Source organism: Bufo gargarizans, chromosome 9, assembly GCF_014858855.1.
Source record: "Bufo gargarizans isolate SCDJY-AF-19 chromosome 9, ASM1485885v1, whole genome shotgun sequence".
NCBI lineage: Eukaryota > Metazoa > Chordata > Amphibia > Anura > Bufonidae > Bufo > Bufo gargarizans.
Window position 1 is genome coordinate 190,452,799 of NC_058088.1, and position 21,023 is coordinate 190,473,821.

Below are 21,023 nucleotides of genomic sequence, written 5' to 3' on the forward strand. Positions count from 1 at the left end.
TTATTGATGGGATTGGGGTCTTTTAGGGCCTGGGCTAATGCTGATCTGAAGGGTCTTTGGGCTGATGATCTGGTGGCTGAGTTGGGGGGTCTTTAGGCTGATCTGAGGTCTGATGGGCATGGGAGGCTGAGTGGGGGTCTTTGGGCTGATCTGAGGTCTGATGGGGGTTGACTGGGGGTCTGATGGGGGTCTTTGGGCTGATCTGAGGTCTGATAGGGGCTGACTGGGGGTCTTTGGGCTGATCTGAGGTCTGATGGGGCTGACTGGGTGTCTGATGGGGGTAGGAAACTAAGATGTCTGTCTGTCAAACTCTGCAGAGAGATGGCTGAAAGAAATCATCATGGTGGTCCGGTCTGAATGGAGAAGATGAAGAAAGAGAACATCTACTGTACATCAAAGGAGACGTCACTGGATGTAAGAGGTATGGGCGCGATATATAGGAAGGGCTGTGTGTGGGTGTGGCTTGAGGGTGGGCGACGACACAGGGGCCCCATAATCTCCTATTGCCCTGGGAAGTGCCCCTACCGAGACCAGGCTCTGGATCCGCCACTGGGGGGGCATGGATCAGTTTCGCACAGGGGCCCCATGGATTGTGTGTACGCCACTGCTCTGGAAGTAAGTAGCCCTCACAGGTGAGTCTCTCTAATCTATCTAATATATATATATCTGTCTATATAGATAGATAATGAGATAGATAGATATTAGATAGATAATGAGAGAGATAGATGCAGATATTATTACTTTACTTATAGTTCTACAACATCTAGTGGCGTCACAGACCGATTTATTCTGAACCCATGGGGAAAACAGATTACAAAAATTACATTTTAATGAAAGCAGGCAAATTAGACATTAAAAGTAATGTAAAAACAAAACAAAAAACAAAACGGATTTCCGGTTGCTTCTGATTACCATGGAAACAAGCAACCTATTCACAGGAAGTCTTGCTTTGGTGTGAGTCCCTTACTAAAAAGTAGCCGGACTGCACAGATCAGCCGAGAGAAGGGTTCCGGGTGAGGAAAACCGTGTGCGGCGTCTGAAGACGAAGAGGGGCGTTTTAGGCACAAAGTAAGTAGATGATGTAGGGGCGGACTGTACTGGGGGCCCGGGGCCCCTTAGTGTATGGTGGGCAGGAGAAGCATAGGATGTCTGAGTAATGGCGGGGAGGCAGCTGCCGGCGAGCACTTCCTGTGTTTCCAGAGCAGCTGGTTTTACCTCAGGCTCGCGGTTTCTTATGACTTTGCACCCCCGGTTCTCCTTCTCTTGTGTGAACGGCGTCCTCAGGTCCTGTGCAGTCTCCTCCAGTAATTGAGGGGCCCCGGGGGGCCCTGCTCGGTCTGTACCAGCTCTGTGGAGAGGACATTTCCAGCTAATCCTCATGTTTGTCGTGTTGTATTCAGCCATTTATAGTTTTATCAGTGTCTGGGAAAGTTGGGTGAAATCTAATATGGCCACTGTTCTATCATCCACTGAGGTAGTCACCCAGCTTTCCCAGACTCCAGCAGGTCCATTGGTGGGATCTGTAATGGCGGCACTGGTGGTCACGCAGCTTTTCTGCGAGACAGAGGACATGGGTCTTACTATAGCCGGGGGTCCCAGCTCCGGCCTCCCATCATAGCACTGCCCTCCTGAAATACTCTGTGCTGCGGTGGACATTGCTTCCACTATATACCTATCGTTACACTGCCCTGTTACAAGCAGCCCTACTCTTACTGGCATCAGTATGTGCCGCTCCTGATATTCTCTGTGCTGCTGGGGGCCCTGCTTTCACAGTATGACACCGCCCAAATTACGGACCCCAAAGCACAACGTTCGTGTGGGCAAGAGGCCTTAGACCAGTGAATGGGAAACCCACCTAGACCTAACACTTCTCACAGCTGAGGGTTTGCTTCAGTTGCATCCAGTCTAGATTTTACGTTATCGTTTTTTTTTAAAATCTCTTCTTGCTGTCAGTGAAAGTAAACCTTTCCTGCCCATAGCCATCTGACGCAGGTACACGGCTTATTACGAAAGCAGTGTAAGGTGGAGCAGTGCAGGGCGGAAGCGCGCAGGGCGGTTCTTCTACGTCTGCGGCACAGTGTACGGCATCATGCACACCGCCGCGGATCCCTAAAATACGGATACGGTCCATGGTGCATCTGCATTTTCTTGCCATCCATTGACTTCAGCGGGTCTGTGGTCTGAATTTTGGGACACATTGGGTCATTTATTAAACTGGTGTAAAGTAGAACTGGCTGAGGCTACTTTCACACTGGCGTTTTGAATTCCGTTTGTGAGATCCGTTGCAGGGATCTCGCAAAACGGATCAGTTCAGCCCCAATGCATTCTGAATGGTTAAGGATCCGTTCAGAATGCATCAGTTTGGCTCCGTTCTGCCTCCATTCCGCCCTGGATGCAGACACCAAAACGCTGCTTGCGATGCGGAGCCAAACGGATGCATCCTGACTTACAATGTAAGTCAATGGGGACGGATCCGTTTTCACTGACACAATATGGTGCAATTGAAAACGGATCCGTCCCCCATTGACTTTCAATGTAAGTCAGGACAGACGGATACAAGCGTTTGCATTATAGGTGCGGATCCGTCTATGCAGATACCAGACGGATCCGCACCTAATGCAGGTGTGAAAGTAGCCTTAGTTGCCCATAGCAGCCAATAAGATCTCGCCTTTCATTTTCCAAAGGAGCTGTCACAAAAATGGAAGGTGGAATCTGATTGGCTGCTATGGGCAACTAAGCCAGTTCTACTTTACACCAGTTTGATAAATCTCCCCCAAAGTCTTTTTGCGGAAAGTGGACGGATCACCTATGTGCTTTTCACATCCGTATGTCTGTTCTGCAAAAATGTGGACCCATTGAAGTCAGTGGGTTCACAAAAAAGGACTGCAAAACAGATACGGTCCTGAGCCAGGTCCTAATCCTACATCTCCCACATGGCTCTGACTTCTTGTCATATAGAGTCTGAACATAAGAGTCACATGATTGCGCCGTCTTGTAATAATTCTGCTTTCCTATGTGTCTGCTCAGATTGTGGGACCCGGAGGTGCTGTGCTATCGTGTAAGTAGAGGAATTCTAAATGCAGCTTTGGATGCGACTGGAGTACAAGAAAACCCATGCAAGTTGCTCGCCATCCCATCTCGCATCGCTCTGTAGAGCTCTGCGCGCCGACCGTCCTGACGTACCAAGAGGCCTCCTGTCTCTGGCCAGTTTCTGGTCCCCCTGCTCAGGTCCAGACCTTTACCCCTTGTGTCATTGGATTTAGGCTACAGTCACGTCACTGTGAAAAACATGGCCGTTAAAGGGAACCTGTCACCGGGATTTTGTGTATAGAGCTGAGGACATGGGTTGCTAGATGGCCGCTAGCACATCCGCAATACCCAGTCCCCATAGCTCTGTGTGCTTTTATTGTGTAAAAAAACGATTTGATGCAAATTACCCTGAGATGAATTAGAGCTTGAAAATATAACTCTTCTCTGGTCACACAAGTAAGATATGACTCTTATGTAAATTTGCATATGTATCAAATCGGGTTTTCTTTACATAATAAAAGCACACAGAGCTATGGGGACTGGGTATTGCGGATGTGCTAGCGGCCATCTAGCAGCCCATGTCCTCAGCGCTATACCCAAAATCCCGGTGACAGGTTCCCTTTAACAATTGTCTGCGGGCTGCTGGTCCGTGAAAACACACAGAACAGGACGTGTCCTATTTTTTGACGGCCCTTATCCGTGGACTGACACGGTCGTGTGATTGCAGCCTTAGTGTACGGCCGCCCGCGCTGCACATTTTCTGCACTAGGATTGTGTGCGGTAAATCTGTAGTCTATGCTGTGGCAGCAAAGTGGAGAAGATTCTAAAATGACCAGCGGGTTTATAACGTACGATAGCGATGGGATAATCTTCTAACGTTTGGTTTCATAATGCATGGTTTTAGTTTATGCAATTAGTAGTGTGTTCATCCACCTCTCTGCTCAGGCCGTAATTCAGCGCCATCTCCACCAGAGGGCAGTGTAGGCCAGAACATAATTTACCAGCCCAGCAGGTCTATGGGCGCACAGTCCAATCCTATAAGTCTGGTCTGCTCCTCCTGGAAAGTATTTCTCTTCATTTAAATGAATTTGCTGTAAGGGCTCGTTCACACGAACGTTTTTTGCGTTCCGTATACAGGCCATATACGGAACCATTAATTTTTATGTCCTCTGTATGCATTCCGTTTCCGTTCAGTTCAAAGATAGAACATGTCCTATTCTTGTCCGCATAATGGACAAGGATAGTACTGTTCCGTTCCGTAAAAAACGGAATGCACACGGATGTCATCCGTATTTTTTGCGGACCACAAAATACTGAAAAAGCCATACGGTCATGTGCATGATGCCTCTGTCTTCCATATCCGTTCCTTTTTTGCTGAACCATCTATTGAAAATGTTATGCCCAGCCCAATTTTTCCTTTGTAATTTCTGTATATGCCATATGGAAAAACAGAACCGCAAACACTACTGAATAAAAAAACGGAAAAACAGCCCGCAAAATACTGAAAAAGACACAAGGTCATGTGCAAGTGGCCTACGGCTCCATTCAGACGTCCGTAGGGAATTGCGGATGCGCAATACACTCGGCCGGCATCCCCATAGAAATGCCTATTCTGTCCGCAATTGCGGACAAGAATTGGACATGCTCTATTTTTTTACGGAGCTGCGGACCGGAAGATTGGGGCCACGCTCCGGAAATGAGGATGCAGACAGCACACTGTGTGCTGTCTGCATCTCTTCCGGCCCCATAGAGAATGAATGGGTCCGCACCCGTTCCGCATAATTGCGGAACGTATGCGGACCCATTCTACGGACGTCTGAATGGAGCCTAACACTGTGGTTCTCACCCCTTACACATGACATCATTAGTTCAGGACTGGGTTTCTGGGGTGAATATATTGATGTCCTATCGTCAGGATAGGTCATCAGTATCTTATCGGTGGGGTCCTGACACCCAGGACCCCCGCAGATCATCTGTTTGAAGAAGTGAACACCAAGAACAGCGCCATACTTTGGATAGTGGCTGTACTTGGTATTGCAGCTCAGACCCATTTACTTTTATCGGGGTGCCTGCGCCATGTGACCGGAGAAGGTGACCTCACATGGCCTAGGATGAGGCTGCGGCCTCCCAACAGCGGTGCTGGCGGGCAGATCCCTCCTGAGCAGATATTGGTCACCTGTCCTGCGGATAGGCCATTTATCCCTTTAAGATTCCCAGGCCTGGCGACCTTTATAAAACAGCTGCCTCCAACCTGGGTTTTTCTAGCTTTTGCAAAGCTACAACTTCCAGCATTGCACAGGCTATGAGGACATGGTGAGAGTTGTAGTTTTGCAGCGGCTGGGGACAGATTCTTTTGTTTTGAAGTTCCAAGATTGACGATGGGTATCCGAATATTGTGGTAGAATCAGATTCCGATTCCGAGATATGAATGCCATATTTTTTTTTCCATAGTACTTTGCATAGTTTCTCAAAAGACCGCGCCGAGAGGCTGAACCTCCGCCGATCAGAAGCTGCATCTTTGTTGGAGGTTGTATGAAATGATAACACTCGAGCTGCAATACCGGAAGCAGCCATCGACAAATGTGGCGCTGTTTCTGAAGTGCAAAAACCTGACTTTCTAATTGCCACTTGATGATTTTGCTTCTCCCCCAGCACTTTCCATTACAGCCGCTTGTGAAGTCGCCAGATTACTTTCCTCACTGGAGCGTATCTTTAATTGTTGCATACGGCATCGCGGAGTGACGGCGTTCCGTGGTGCAATTGCCTTCATCTGCACGAAGACCTCATCATTTCTCGCCAATGACTGTCTTTTGGGATGACATAACTCGAAAGGAAACAATTTTTCCCGTCCAGATCCCAGACTGTGATATCCGAGCTGCGCAGCCCCCCCCCCCATTGTCTCCTGTGGACGAATAGTTTTCTGGAATATTTTCCGGGATCTTCCAGGACAGAAATGAATGCAAAGTATTTTCATATTGAGTTGTCTTTTACCTGATGCTTCTCACAAGTTACACTTGGAGATTGTGACTCTCCAGCTCGTGCAAAACTACTACTCCTAACATTCTCTGATGGCCATAGCCCAGCATGTTGGGGGTTGAAGTCTTTTAGCAGCGGGGGAATCTTCCTCTTCCAAGCTCATAGCTGATGTGCTGCCTTACCGTGCTCCGTCGGGCGCCATGTGTTGGAGGTGACCGCTTTAATGCGGCATGCAATGGGCCACCATTTTTGAGTGTAATTCATACAAAATCTGTGAGAATCCAGACTTCTAATCCTGAGTCATGATGGGTTTTTATTTTTATGCAAATTAGGTCTTCGGTGCATCCTTGGGTGCACCATTCCTCTGCCTGTAACTCCGCTCCAATGCCTCCCCCTCTTGTTTGATTGACAGTCCCTAAGATTTCAGAACCTGTAGTGATTACACAAGGGAAGCCAAGTGCACTGAGCAGAATGGCCCCGCCCACAGTGCACCGGAAAACTTATTTGCCTTTGGATTGGAGGCAAGAAAGGTATGGTTCTGTTTCGGACGTCTACCCTACATGGCGGTATGCTTTTACTTTGAAATCAATTTTGGAGGTTTGTCCCATTAAGACAACTTATAGATGGGGGGGGGGGGAGGGGAGGTGTCCAACCGCTGGGGCCCCTGCCCATCATAAAAATCCGGGTCTGTGCTCCTGTGTTTGAACGGAGCCCGGATCGCCTCTCCATTCTGCTCTATGCCGGCTTTAGCAGTCCCTTAGAGTTGAATGGAGTGTCGGGGCCCCTGTCCTCGCAGACGCCAAGGGCCCCCAGTGGTCGGATTCCCCCCCACGATTGATAACCCCTTTTAAATCTCCGACGTAATTTTCCGGGCCGCGAAAAGGCAGTTATCTCTTCCGATGAGCCCTACCCACTTTTTGGAAAAATTGTCGGGCACAGAGTAGTAAAAAGTTGCAAATTTTTGCACTAAAATGGACTGACATAGCAGATGGTATCATTATAGCGTGATTACGCTTCATTTGCATCACCCGCCGGCGTGTGAAGCCTCAGTTTTTTTCCGCCTGTGGTTTTCCTCTGGATCCTTCTTTTATGCGACCACAAATCTTCTCTTCTCCCGCTTGTTTTTGTCATTACCGCCTCATGTCTCATCTTGATAGTTAATTAAAGCCTGACTTCTTCCCAGATCATGGCTGACGGGGGACCCTGTGCCTTGAAGACGGGCGATTGTGCGGGGGTTAATCTAAATTCCGTGCTGTGTGTGTGTGTGGTTTTTGCTCTTCTGCAGATGCTTTTTTTTTTCTAGGCCGACCGCAGATCTCTTTTTGTCTGATTTATGGGATTGATGTAGACGTATCCCCCTGTGGGGAGCTGCGAGTTCACCAAAACAGCTCTCTTGTCTTCCAGGGAAAGATGCAATCTGCCTGCAAATGTGGGGACCGGAGGAGGGGGGCCCAGGTCCTTCCCCTGGAGGAATTTGTTTTTTAGCTTATTGGACTCGTCTGCGGAGGGGTCACGCACAGTTGGATGGACTCGAGACAACCCTTCAGACAGAGAACAATCCCTTGACGCCATTGCTTCTCATCATTGTGTTAGTCTCTTGAGTAGATGTAGAACTAGAACTTTCAGCAGATTCTTCCATGTTGATATCTTGGTCTCTTGAGAGTAAGTGTTGAACTATAACTCCCAGCAGATCCTTTTAGTCTTGAGTAAATGTAGAACCTGAAGTATATTTGGCCTCTTGAGTAGATGCAGAACTATAACTCTCAGCAGATCCCTCCATGTTGATATCTTGGGTCCCATGGGCAGCTGCAGAACTACAACTCTCAGCAGATGTTATTCCATGTTGATATGGGCCTTTTTGAGTAGATGCAGAACTATAACTCTCAGCAGATTTTTACATGTTGATATCTTGGGTCCCATGAGCAGCTACAGAGCTACAGCTCTCAGCAGATGTTATTCTATGTTGATATCATGGGCCTATTGAGTAGATGCAGAACTGTAACTCTCAGCAGATCCTTCTATGTTGATATCTTCGGCTTGTTGATTAGCTGCAGGTCTATAACTCTCATTAAATCCTGCCTGGTTGATATCTTGGTTTCTTGAGCAGATACAGAACTATAACTCAGCAGATCTTTCCTTGTTGATATCATGGGTCTCGTGAGTAGTTTCAGAACTATAACTCTCAGCCGTTCCCTCCATGTTAATAATGTATGACTGGTTGGGTCTGACCACTGGGACCATTACCACCAATAAGTGCTAGGGACCCCGAGACCCATCCGTAAAGAGGGCCGGTGTACGTCTTTGTGGCGCAATCATTTGATTGTAAGCTTCCACGTCTTTGTGGCCTGAGCTTTGGATTGTAAGCTCTGCCGGGGCACGTCTTTGTGGCCTGAGCTTTGGATTGTAAGCTCTGCCGGGGCACGTCTTTGTGGCCTGAGCTTTGGATTGTAAGCTCTGCCGGGGCACGTCTTTGTGGCCTGAGCATTGGATTGTAAGCTCTGCCCGGGCACGTCTTTGTGGCCTGAGCATTGGATTGTAAGCTCTGCCCGGGCACGTCTTTGTGGCCTGTGCATTGGATTGTAAGCTCTGCCGGGGCACGTCTTTGTGGCCTGAGCATTGGATTGTAAGCTCTGCCGGGGCACGTCTTTGTGGCCTGAGCATTGGATTGTAAGCTCTGCCCGGGCACGTCTTTGTGGCCTGAGCATGGGATTGTAAGCTCTGCCGGGGCACGTCTTTGTGGCCTGAGCATTGGATTGTAAGCTCTGCCGGGGCACGTCTTTGTGGCCTGAGCATGGGATTGTAAGCTCTGCCGGGGCACGTCTTTGTGGCCTGAGCATTGGATTGTAAGCTCTGCCGGGGCACGCCTTTGTGGCCTGAGCATGGGATTGTAAGCTCTGCCGGGGCACGTCTTTGTGGCCTGAGCATTGGATTGTAAGCTCTGCCGGGGCACGTCTTTGTGGCCTGAGCATGGGATTGTAAGCTCTGCCCGGGCACGTCTTTGTGGCCTGAGCATTGGATTGTAAGCTCTGCCCGGGCACGTCTTTGTGGCCTGAGCATTGGATTGTAAGCTCTGCCGGGGCACGTCTTTGTGGCCTGAGCATTGGATTGTAAGCTCTGCCTGGGCACGTCTTTGTGGCGGATTGTAAGCTCTGCCCGGGCACGTCTTTGTGGCCTGAGCATTGGATTGTAAGCTCTGCCGGGGCACGCCTTTGTGGCCTGAGCATGGGATTGTAAGCTCTGCCGGGGCACGTCTTTGTGGCCTGAGCATTGGATTGTAAGCTCTGCCGGGGCACGTCTTTGTGGCCTGAGCATTGGATTGTAAGCTCTGCCCGGGCACGTCTTTGTGGCCTGAGCATGGGATTGTAAGCTCTACCGGGGCACGTCTTTGTGGCCTGAGCATTGGATTGTAAGCTCTGCCGGGGCACGCCTTTGTGGCCTGAGCATTGGATTGTAAGCTCTGCCGGGGCACGTCTTTGTGGCCTGAGCATGGGATTGTAAGCTCTGCCCGGGCACGTCTTTGTGGCCTGAGCATTGGATTGTAAGCTCTGCCGGGGCACGTCTTTGTGGCCTGAGCATTGGATTGTAAGCTCTGCCGGGGCACGTCTTTGTGGCCTGAGCATGGGATTGTAAGCTCTGCCGGGGCACGTCTTTGTGGCCTGAGCATTGGATTGTAAGCTCTGCCCGGGCACGTCTTTGTGGCCTGAGCATTGGATTGTAAGCTCTGCCCGGGCACGTCTTTGTGGCCTGAGCATGGGATTGTAAGCTCTGCCGGTGCAGCCTGCAGCAAAATTGTCCTGCCAAATAGTAATAAAGTTGGCAGAAAATATTTGGAGCATAAGCTCTTCTGCCCTCCACCATCTGTCTCTCATGGCACCACCTAGGCGCCCACCAGAAGCTCATATAGTGGTAATCATTGTGCTCCTCCAGCCCGTGTTCACATGCAGCTTCTGTGATGTCCGCTGACTTCTGTGGTGGGGGGGGGGGGGAGTAGTCTGTTTAGTTATTTTCTGTTTTTAATATCTCCAACTGTTTAGTCTGCAGCGGGGACCCCCGGGGACCACCGCCTCGAGCCATCTGCAATGCTTTAAGACTCTGCTGAACACAATGACTTTATGTCTAGTGCGATCCCATCTCCCACAAGGACTGGGGCCCCTGAGCATGGCTGACGACGGGTCAGGAGGCGAGCGAAGCCTCGTCAGACATAGAAGCGTCCGGCTGCTGCCGATCCTGGAGATACATCTGTATATAATTCTCATCTCCCTGTATAAGGTGTATACGGCCGCATCTGGAGGAGCTAGCATCCAAAAATCTGGAGCTGTGACCCCTGAGGAGCTCATGTATAGATTTAAAGGTCTGGAAAGTTTCAGATATGCTTTGCACTTCAATTCCTGCTTGCTGTCAATGAATGGAAATTTGTTTTACCCTCATAGGCTGTAAACCTGTACAGATTGTCATCAGATCTAATGATGAAATCATATTTTTTTTTATAGTTAAGATATTTTTTAAGAACTTTTTGATTTTTCACCCCATTTTCCAAGTCACTATGCTTGTATATTAAAAAAATAAAATTTAGATCTTGCAGTTTTCACTCAGCGCCACAGAGCCCCATAGTGGTATTAACACCACGTGTTTTGTCATCCTCATCATCATCACTGGTAAGATTACGATGACGGGTAACGCCTGTGTATAGATATGCTCACAGCTCCCCCTGCTTGCACAGTCATCTCTGCAGAAGTCACAGAGCATGCCCACAATAAGTTACCTCTAGGCTGCAGGTTCCTATGGTCCACGTGGCGACAGTTAAAGGGGTGGTCTGAGCATTTACTACTGATACATATCTTCAGGATAGGTCATCAGTATCTGGTGGGGGTCCGACTCCCGTCGCCCCTGCTAATCAGCTGTGTGAAGATGCCGCAGCCCCTTCTTAGGCCATTGACATCATGTTCATCGGTTGCGTGGCCTGCAATACCAAGCACAGCCACTATCCAATGGATGGCGCCATGCTTGTTATGGGCCTAGCAGCTAATTGGTGGGGGTGCCGGGAGTCGGACCCCCAACCGATCAGACACTGATGACCTATCCTGAGGACAGACCATCAGTATTAAACACTTTTAATGGGCTTTTCCAGGACGACCTATCGTTTGGATACCCCTTACAGCCCCACAGTAGTTGTCGCCCCCCCTTACAGCCCCACAGTAGTTGTCGCCCATCTGTCCTTCCTGAATAGATCTATCTAGACCAAGGATGGCCAACCTGCGGCGCCCCAAACTACAACTCCCAGCATACCCAGACAGCCTACAGCAGGGCATGGTGGGAATTGTAGTTTTACAACAGCTGGCTAGCCCTGATCTAGACACGTCTTGAGTCTCTGACCGGGTGCGTCTTCAGCCCGGAAATTCATCCTTGCCCCGTCTTTGATTGACAGATTCTGGCCCTGTCAATCATAAAGCAAAGGGAGGGTCTGGCAGAGGAAGCAGGACAGGCAAGGGTGCACACAGTGGTTTGGACCCACCCACAGTGCACTTCACTGCTCATTTGCATATGGATCAATAAGGTACTTGCCTTTATTAATACAGCAATCTCTAGCTATCTGTGGAGTCTTACATTTCAGTATGTGGACCCCCAGCCCTCCTAGCGTCTGATGGACTTCCCCTTTAAGACGACCCTTGCAGAAGCGCTGGACGTGTCTGTAGAGTTTTAACATTTTCTTTGCAGAGTAAAAAAAATAAATTGTTTTTACTTAAAATCCATGGAGAAAGGGATTCCAACGCCTGGGAAAGGCTGAGAATGATCTCGGGGCCGGTGTCTCTTTCCTCTAGTTTTTTATTTTTTTCTCTTGTTTTCGCTCTAGTATTTGTCTTGCCGGAGAGCTGACCTGAAATGACTCCGCTTTTCCAGGCAGCGTTACCTTCTCCTTCATTGTTTGTGCGCGCTTTTACTACAATTCCCAGAAGTGTTGATGAGCTGACGCGCTTCTCGCCGCCCCGGGTGGGGGGTGTTAGACACCCCGGTTTTTTTTCACTTACTGGGGCGCCTATAATTATTATGACTCTCAGATGGAGGTTCGGCAGCTTTTAGGGTAAACGGCAATTATGGGAGCGAGCAAAGATCAGCGTGTAGCAGGGCTCCCATAGGAATGAATGGGGTCGCAGCGCGACTTGCATGTCCGCTGCCACCGCAACGTGCTCATTCCAACAGTGTTGCACACAGCAAGTTTGCAAGTCATTCCTATGGCAGCCCTGCTACACTGCCATCTTTGGTCACCCTGTAGCCGTACCCTTTGGAGATTGTGGTGGTTTTCTCAATGGCTGGTGGTAACTGCATAAATAGCAATTCCCTGTCGTGCACTCGTTTTATTCGCTGGAATGTTCCTGCGTTGAAGCAGTTGTACCGGCTGCTTCTTAGAGCACAGGCTGCCATAAACAGGGGCATTGACCTAACCTAGCGGGGCTGCAATAGAAATATTTCTATAGCATCAGGGGTCCGAAGCGCCTGCAGATCCCCCATTCACCTCTCTTCTCCAACGTGCATAGAAGGGATCTACTCTATCTTCAGGATCTTCTATTCATTCCTGTGTAATTGGGGGAGGGGGTGTCAATATTTTTTAAAACTGCTACCTGCTTCCCCCTGTTTGGTCATTTAGGTAGGGGCGCTGCTAACAGCATCATGTCAAATATTGCACCTCTGTGCTAGCAGACCCCCCATAGACTTCCGTCATTGTGTGAGGAGCAGGACATCCGTCCCGTCCCCTCGGGTTTATTCTGTTTTGTCCACGGTATTAAAGCGACTTGCGACCTCGCCGTTTCACCGTCGCATTTGGCATATAGGCTGAATTCAGTAGCGGAGGAGACTTTAGTATTTTTTTGCAGGTATTGAAGTGGTCCTCTTCATCAAGGGTCACTTGGATTACATTGGGCAATCGCTTGTATAGAAATTCCCTTACCACTTTATGGATTTTGGATTTCTTCCAAATTCCGACTGCAGTGAATACTGACACACAGGCGATAATTTGCTTTTCTGTGGCATTTTCAGGGTCGGTGATGGGTGATTATACAAGAAACAAATGCCAGTGAACCCGGTGCAGTGCCCGTAGGGGTAGATGCCCTTAATCGTCTGATGCATGCAGGTTCCCATCGGTTGTATATAGAGAGCTCTGAAATGAGATTGCGGTTTCCCCGGAGCATTGTGACTGGCCGCGTACCAGCTGCATTACACACGCCGCGTCCTATGTTACGCATGATACTTCCTGCGCCCTGGATGAACGTGCCGGATATGGCCGCCTCAGATGTGATTTTCCCCCCTACCTGGTGAAGCTTTTAATTTTTTTTTCTTTCTTCTTCTTCTTCCAGAGGTCGGGACCTCAGGGCAGATTTCCTCGGAAGTTCTGGTCGGCATTCCGCAGGGATGACTGTGAAATGACTTTCCAGTAAATATTTTTACTGGCGTCTTTTGCAACGTATTCCTGTGAAAGACATTGAGCGGAGGAGCAGAATTCCTCGCCTGTAGTAACCCTACACTCGCGCCGCTTGTGAGGAAGGAGCGGGGGCCGAGCGCGGGCTCCCCATTTGCTTCCTCTCCCATGAGATGGACTTGGTTTCATACATCTGCCTTTCCACCACAAACCACGCAGAGTCATTATCTGGATATTTTGTTTCTACTTTTCTAGAATGTTATCACTTGTAACGTTGTATCTAAGCAAGGCCTTGATAATCTGAGGGTCGTTAGGTGATAATTAAAGGGGTTCTGCAGTGCTTTTAAACTGATGATCTCTCCTCTGGACAGATCATCAGCTTCTGATCGGCGGGGGTCCGACAACTGGGACCCCCGACAATCAGCTGTTTGAGAAGGCAGCGGCGCTGGCAGTAGCGCCGCGGCCTTCTCGCTGTTTACCGCAGACCCAGTGACGTCACGACTAGTCTCACTGGCCTGGGCACGGCTAAGCTCCATTCAAGTGAACAGAACTTGGCCCCGCCCAGTTGTGGGCCTAAGGAGAGACCTAGAGAATCGGCGTGGGTCCTGGGTGTCGGATCCCCGCCGATCAGATGCTGATGATCTATCCAAAGGATAGATCATCAGTTTAAAAGAACTGCAGAACCCCTTTAAGGAGTGTCTCAGGTCTTTGGGTGGACAGGATTGATGATAACAGACTTCACAGTTAAAAGTCCATGGAATGCTTTATTTTTGGTCCAAACTGACACTGCACAATCAGAGATCAGACATTGCACTTAAAGCGCAAAAGAAAATACCTGGCCCGTCTGGACGCTAACTATACAGAAGTTCGCCTCACCTAGGTCCTTCAATACAGACGGGGGGCTCAGGCTTTGCACCAGTGACGTAACTAGAAATGACTGGGCCCCACAGCAAAACGGACAAGAATAGGACGGGGCTGCAGAATCAAAGTGTGGATGGAATGAATTAATGGACCGAATGGGTCCGCATTTGATCCGCAAAATTGCGGAACAGATGTGGACAGAAAGATACAGTCCTGTGAATGGGCCCTAAGAAGTGGTGTACTGGAGTGTGGAGGGAATGGCAGGTCCCTCTACCAACCTAACCACCATTCCTATGCCCATAAAACAATTTTGAATAAAAATGACTCTTCAAACTGCACTTTGCTGAAACCACTCAGCTTTCCTAGATCTGAGCATTCTGTATAAGATATACACCCCCTCCAGTACTTTACCCGAGATTATGATATTGATGACCTCTCCTCAGCTGTTTATAGAGGCCGCGGTGCTCCGGCCAATGACGTCAAGTTCATCGGTCACGCAGCCCATGGGCAGCTTAGTCCCATTCAAGTGAATGGACCTGAGCTGCAATACCGAGCCCTTTTATTAACATTGTTTTAAAGGACCCCGGTTATGGCAACATCGTCAAAGGAAATACAGGCTACAGGGCAAGTGAGGTTAAGATGACACGTGCAGCATGGATGTGGTTAACCTGCGGTGCCTTTTCTTGTAGTCATTGGGTAAGCGCCCTTTGATCTGATATTTACTTGTGATTCGGACCAGCAGGGGATGGCGGAGCACAAGGAGAGATGGTGACCTGATGACAAAGTGCTGGAAACATTTTTGTGTGCACTAGCTAATCGTTGTTTGTGAAAATCACAAAGCATCCAGGAGGTTCCTTGCCAAGTGCTCAGAGTGAGAGTACGAAGCCCAGCTGGCGTCCGGCAGGAGCTACTTTTGTTTACATGCTGCGGCCGAGGCTGTTCCGCCGGTAATGAGGTCTGCATGGCGTTCCTGACCCAACTTTGCCTTCCACTCTGGTCCATTCCAGCTGTAATTCCGCAGTTTAACCCTTCTACAGGCCTGCAGGACAGATGTAAAATACTCCTACCTGCTGAGTGAGCTATGTCAACCACCTTTAGCTAATGCACTGACAAAATAAGTTTTGTTGGATGTTCTTTCTACAGTGCAACTGACTAGTTTAATACTGCCCCTATGTACAAGAATATAACTACTATAATACTGCCCCCTATGTACAAGAATATAACTACTATAATACTGCTCCTATGTACAAGAATATAACTACTATAATACTGCTCCTATGTACAAGAATATAACTACTATAATACTGCTCCTATGTACAAGGATATAACTACTATAATACTGCTCCTATGTACAAGAATATAACTACTATAATACTGCTCCTATGTACAAGGATATAACTACTATAATACTGCTCCTATGTACAAGAATATAACTACTATAATACTGCCCCCTATGTACAAGAATATAACTTCTATAATACTGCTCCTATGTACAAGAATATAACTACTATAATACTGCTCCTATGTACAAGAATATAACTACTATAATACTGCCTCCTATGTACAAGAATATAACTACTATAATACTGCTCCTATGTACAAGAATATAACTCCTATAATACTGCTCCTATGTACAAGAATATATCTACTATAATACTGCTCCTATGTACAAGAATATAACTACTATAATACTGCTCCTATGTACAAGGATATAACTACTATAATACTGCTCCTATGTACAGGAATATAACTGCTATAATACTGCTCCTATGTACAAGAATATAACTACTATAATACTGCCTCCTATGTACAAGAATATAACTACTATAATACTGCTTCTATGTACAAGAATATAACTACTATAATACTGCCTCCTATGTACAAGAATATAACTACTATAATACTGCTCCTATGTACAAGAATATAACTACTATAATACTGCCTCCTATGTACAGGAATATAACTACTATAATACTGCTCCTATGTACAAGAATATAACTACTATAATACTGCTCCTATGTACAAGAATATAACTACTATAATACTGCCTCCTATGTACAAGAATATAACTACTATAATACTGCCTCCTATGTACAAGAATATAACTACTATAATACTGCTCCTATGTACAAGAATATAACTACTATAATACTGCTCCTATGTACAAGGATATAACTACTATAATACTGCTCCCATGTACAAGAATATAACTACTATAATACTGCTCCTATGTACAAGAATATAACTACTATAATACTGCCTCCTATGTACAAGAATATAACTACTATAATACTGCTTCTATGTACAAGAATATAACTACTATAATACTGCCTCCTATGTACAAGAATATAACTACTATAATACTGCTCCTATGTACAAGAATATAACTACTATAATACTGCCTCCTATGTACAGGAATATAACTACTATAATACTGCTCCTATGTACAAGAATATAACTACTATAATACTGCTCCTATGTACAAGAATATAACTACTATAATACTGCCTCCTATGTACAAGAATATAACTACTATAATACTGCCTCCTATGTACAAGAATATAACTACTATAATACTGCTCCTATGTACAAGAATATAACTACTATAATACTGCTCCTATGTACACAATCCCCCTTTGATACATTTAATGAATATTGTTTCAGTTTTTGTTGTTTTTCCCTCTTGTGAAGTTTCTATTTTCTTCCGTCCTCAGATTCCTCGTATTTCTCTCAGATTCCAGTCATGGCATGACACAGCCAGATCTGATGGTTATGCGCCAGTTTGGAGCGGAGGATGGGAATTTGGCAGTGATACTAGCGTGTAAAAGGGTGAGAGGCAAATACGAGGAGCGGCGCCAGGATCCCAAGATGCTCTCGTCGTCTTCCCTCCTGCGTTAGTTTAGATAATTGTACAATTTGCCAGTTCTCATCTGTCCGAAGCTTTTGTATTTTTGCTGGCTGTGCTGGAGCGGGAGCCCGTGATGGGGTGCACAGCAGAATGGGAAGCCGTACTGTGTATTTTTTCCTAATGAAGCCCCTTCTATATTGATCACCCAGCTTTCCCAGAGTCCTGATACTTTTGTAGTTTCTTCTCCTATTGTGTCAGTCAGGAGTCTGAGAAAGCTGGGTGTCAATCACTACAGAGGTGAAATATTTTTTGGGTTATTTAAAGGGGAAGTGCTTGTTCAGCAGCGTTGCCCCCTAGCTTCTGCACACCTGTATTTCAGCGTGCTCACTGTTTGGCGTGACTTATAGACATTTGTTTTTCGCGTGTCTGCGGAAGTGCAGTCAGCACAATAAAACCACACACATAGAGCCGCCTGCTTACCCCGAGCACATGTAAACAGTCAGTCCATATCCTTCCCCCGCCGCTGTCCTTGGAGGTCCTCACATCCTTCATTAGAGGGGACTGTGAGACTGCAGGACAGCGAGGGACAGTGACCGCGGCAGCTTGGTGTGGATGCAACCCTCAAGTGTCCATTCATAATTGCACGAGCCTCTGCTATGATAGTAAATCTGCTCCTGAGTTGTCAGGTTGTCAGCAGTTGAGGTTGGGGGGGGGGGAAGTCTTTAAGTAAGGCCTCCTTCACACGAACTTGTGCTGCCCGTTGCCGTATTGCATTTGCGTATCCACAATACACGGGCGCTGTTCTGTGGGCATTCCGACAATAGGTCCGCAAATCCGGAGATGCGGAACGGAAGTGCGGAATGGAACCCTATGGGAGCACTACGGAGTGCTTCCGTGGGGTTTCATCCCATACTTCCGTTCCGCAAAAAGATAGAACATGTTGTATCTTTTTGCGGATCTCGGACCCATTATGAATGGGTCCGCAATTCGCTGCAGCTGCCCCACGGCCGGTGTTCGTGCATTGCGGCCCGCAGCACGAACACGCACACTTTCATGTGCAGGAGGCCTAAGGACTTCACTAAACTGAAAGGGACCCTTAGGACTCGTGCATAAGTCTTTTGCACCTCCATGTTCCTCTGACTGCTCCCGTTGGATGCTACACAACAGCACCATATGGCGGCACACACTGCAGAGCCATAGGGCTAATTCTGTCGCCATATGGCTCTGATGTTTGCAGCTAACGTGTGTATGGGGGATGTTGGATTGGGCAGTTGGATTTCTACATGCGCGATCCTCTGCAAAAGCACACTGCAAAAATGTTGTATGGAAAGATACACGGATCTCTGCAGCAGAGAGGTGCAGCACCGGCGAGGGCTGTGCAGGTGCGGGGTGAGAGGCGCTGACCGCAGGTTGTAAACTTTTAGAGATGGGTGGGGGCGGGGGGCCTGGTGTCTGCACTGTATCCAAAAAACAGAGATTAATCAGACGGAGAATATTGTTTTCATCTGTAAATCCCCCCCCCCGACCTTGTGGTTTTCTCTTCCTGTCAAATAAAGGCAATGGACTAATTAATCCGATTTCCTGTAAGAGGCGATTACACGTGCATCCCGCACAACCCAGAGGACCAAGTCAGGGGTGTTTAAAGGGCCGGTACGTCTAAAGTCTGCCCCGTGTCCGTCTTCTGTTATCAGGCGAGGTTGGCGTGTTCAGTACAAAGGTTTGAGATCTGAAATGCCCCAGGATTCTGCGCTCGCCCCGATTTGCCTCAGCTAGGGGACTGATTCCAGTATCAACATGCAGAATTGTGAATGCAGCTCTGGAGCACTGTCTGACCTTGCGCTGGGATGAGCTGGAAATCATGGTGGCTTTGCTGAGATGTTCTACAACTGGCTCCTTGTTGTGCCCCCCCCCCCCGTCCTTCAGACAGCCGAGTCGTCTCGATTTCCCAGACAAAACGGCAAACGTATGTTTCATATATAGTGTTCCTTCTTCCTCCTCTTTAACCCTTTAAAGGCCAGCTACCCAACCTGTGGCTGTAGTCTGACGTAGGCTTAGCAGTGCACTGGTCAGTATCAGCTGGGGCTCGTAGTCTTCTCATAGGAGGAGGGGAGTTCCTTAATATAATCTTACCATTGGGATATCTCCCCTAACAAGTTGTCAGTGGAGCATAGCGATGGAGGTGTCAGTCAGCCGTTGACCCCTTTGTCCATGTGGGTCCCATTCGGCTCCCGAGGCCCCTTTGGGTGATACCTGACTGCTCGGTGGGGCAATCTATAGTGATGGATGCAGTCAGCATTGGGAGAAAGGTGCTGATTAAATACGACAACGTAAACATAGGCAGTCTAAATATACGCCAAAGGTTTTGCTGCGGTTTTAAAGTCCCCCCCAAAACAAAAAGCCAGCAGGACCTGTGAAGGAATCTATACCTCGATCCCTGGGGATTCTCCATCGGACTTCCATTCCCTGATTGTCAACTTCCTGTACCGAACTGGACACATGACCAATGACTGCCCCCCCAAAGCAATGACTTGACTTGTCCTACCTATTAGGGACACATCACCACTGAGGCCTTTCATTGGCTGCAGCGGCACACTTAAAGGTTTTTTCAGGGTCCCGCAAGCCCACCTTAATTACACATTTACAGATCCGCAGGAGAAAGTTTGTAATATACTTATTGATGCAAAGTCGCATGGATCGGGTCCTCTTCTGAAAATCCAGCTTCCACCTACATCACGTCCGGTCTGGGCTACGGACAGGGCATCCCTTCCGCTGTGGACGGGATCAGAACCATTCCTCTTCCTGGCGCATGCGCAGATAATGAGTGTGCACATGAGGCAAGCAGAGGAACAGTTCTGGTCCCGTCCACAATGGAAGCGACGCCCTGTCCGTAGACTAGGCTGGAAACCTGGTAAAGAACTCAACATCAGCAGAAGCTGGGTTTTCAGAAGATGACGGTGGGGGGGGGGGGGGGGAGGGGAGGGTCACATGATCGGCCGATCCATGTCATTTTGAACATTAAGTATATTACAAACTTTCTCCTTCTGGCGAGTTATGTGTAATTAAGGTGGATTTGCAGGGAGGAGCCTCATACACATTGGAAATCTTGTTAGTAGAAGATCCCTTGTGTAATTATCGTCAGGCTTTACCTGTGTGCCCCTCACTGGGCCACCGCAGAGCGGGCATGAATGTAGTCCTGCACCAAACGGTGAAATCCACATGTCCGAAGCGAACCAGATCCTGACAGCGCGACTCCTCCGACATCTGGTTTGATGAAGCCTTGGGGTTAAAACGAATGGAGATTTTACGGAGGGAGGGGTCGGGGATCGCAGGCTGCAGGAAGCTGTTTGGCTCAGGCCGTCTGTACAGATGTTTTCAGTTTGGCCCGATCGCCGTCCGTCCCCGCTTCCCTCCGCTCTTCACTTGTATCGAACAGTAATGCACATACTTGGGCGGCCGCTGATCTGCGTATCTGCGCGCGTCATCTTCATGTACGTGTATGCCGGCGTCGCCCTGTCTGTCTGTTATCTGCACACATGTGTACGCGCCACATCACCGTAAACAACTGCAAACGCGCCACAGATGTCCTTTATCCACCGTGTCATCCATTTTGGACCCCAGTGCATCCAACGCTGCCCACTATTCAGATTAGATCAAAAAGAGGTAATGCCAAAAACGCACAGAGTAAATAGTATGCGTCATCCTGCGGGGGTTTAAAGGGGCGCTGTGGGACTTAAAGGGGTTGTCACATGACCTTTCTGCAGCTCTGTATGGGACTGAGCCTCCTGCATGCTGCCATGAATTTGCAGGTATGGCACCCATTTAAATGATTGGTGGGCCATGTAGTATATGGGTTTGTGGAGCCCATCAGATCAGGACCCCCACCTCTCATGTACCCTA

At 48.1% G+C, this 21,023-nt stretch overlaps 1 protein-coding gene across 2 annotated transcripts in view; it reads left to right on the top strand.

Annotated features, from left to right (window-relative positions):
- The first annotated feature begins 958 nt into the window (after positions 1-958).
- The window catches only part of EXD3 (exonuclease 3'-5' domain containing 3), a 143,730-nt gene continuing 123,665 nt past the window's right edge, over positions 959-21,023 (top strand). Inside the window, exons 1-2 of one of the 2 annotated variants that reach the window (XM_044305822.1) lie at positions 978-1,068; positions 16,993-17,107. The gene's annotated coding sequence lies outside the window, so the exon portion shown is untranslated. Of the gene's footprint in view, positions 1,069-16,992; positions 17,108-21,023 lie in introns of both variants that reach the window. The other variant, XM_044305821.1, reaches the window with a different exon arrangement.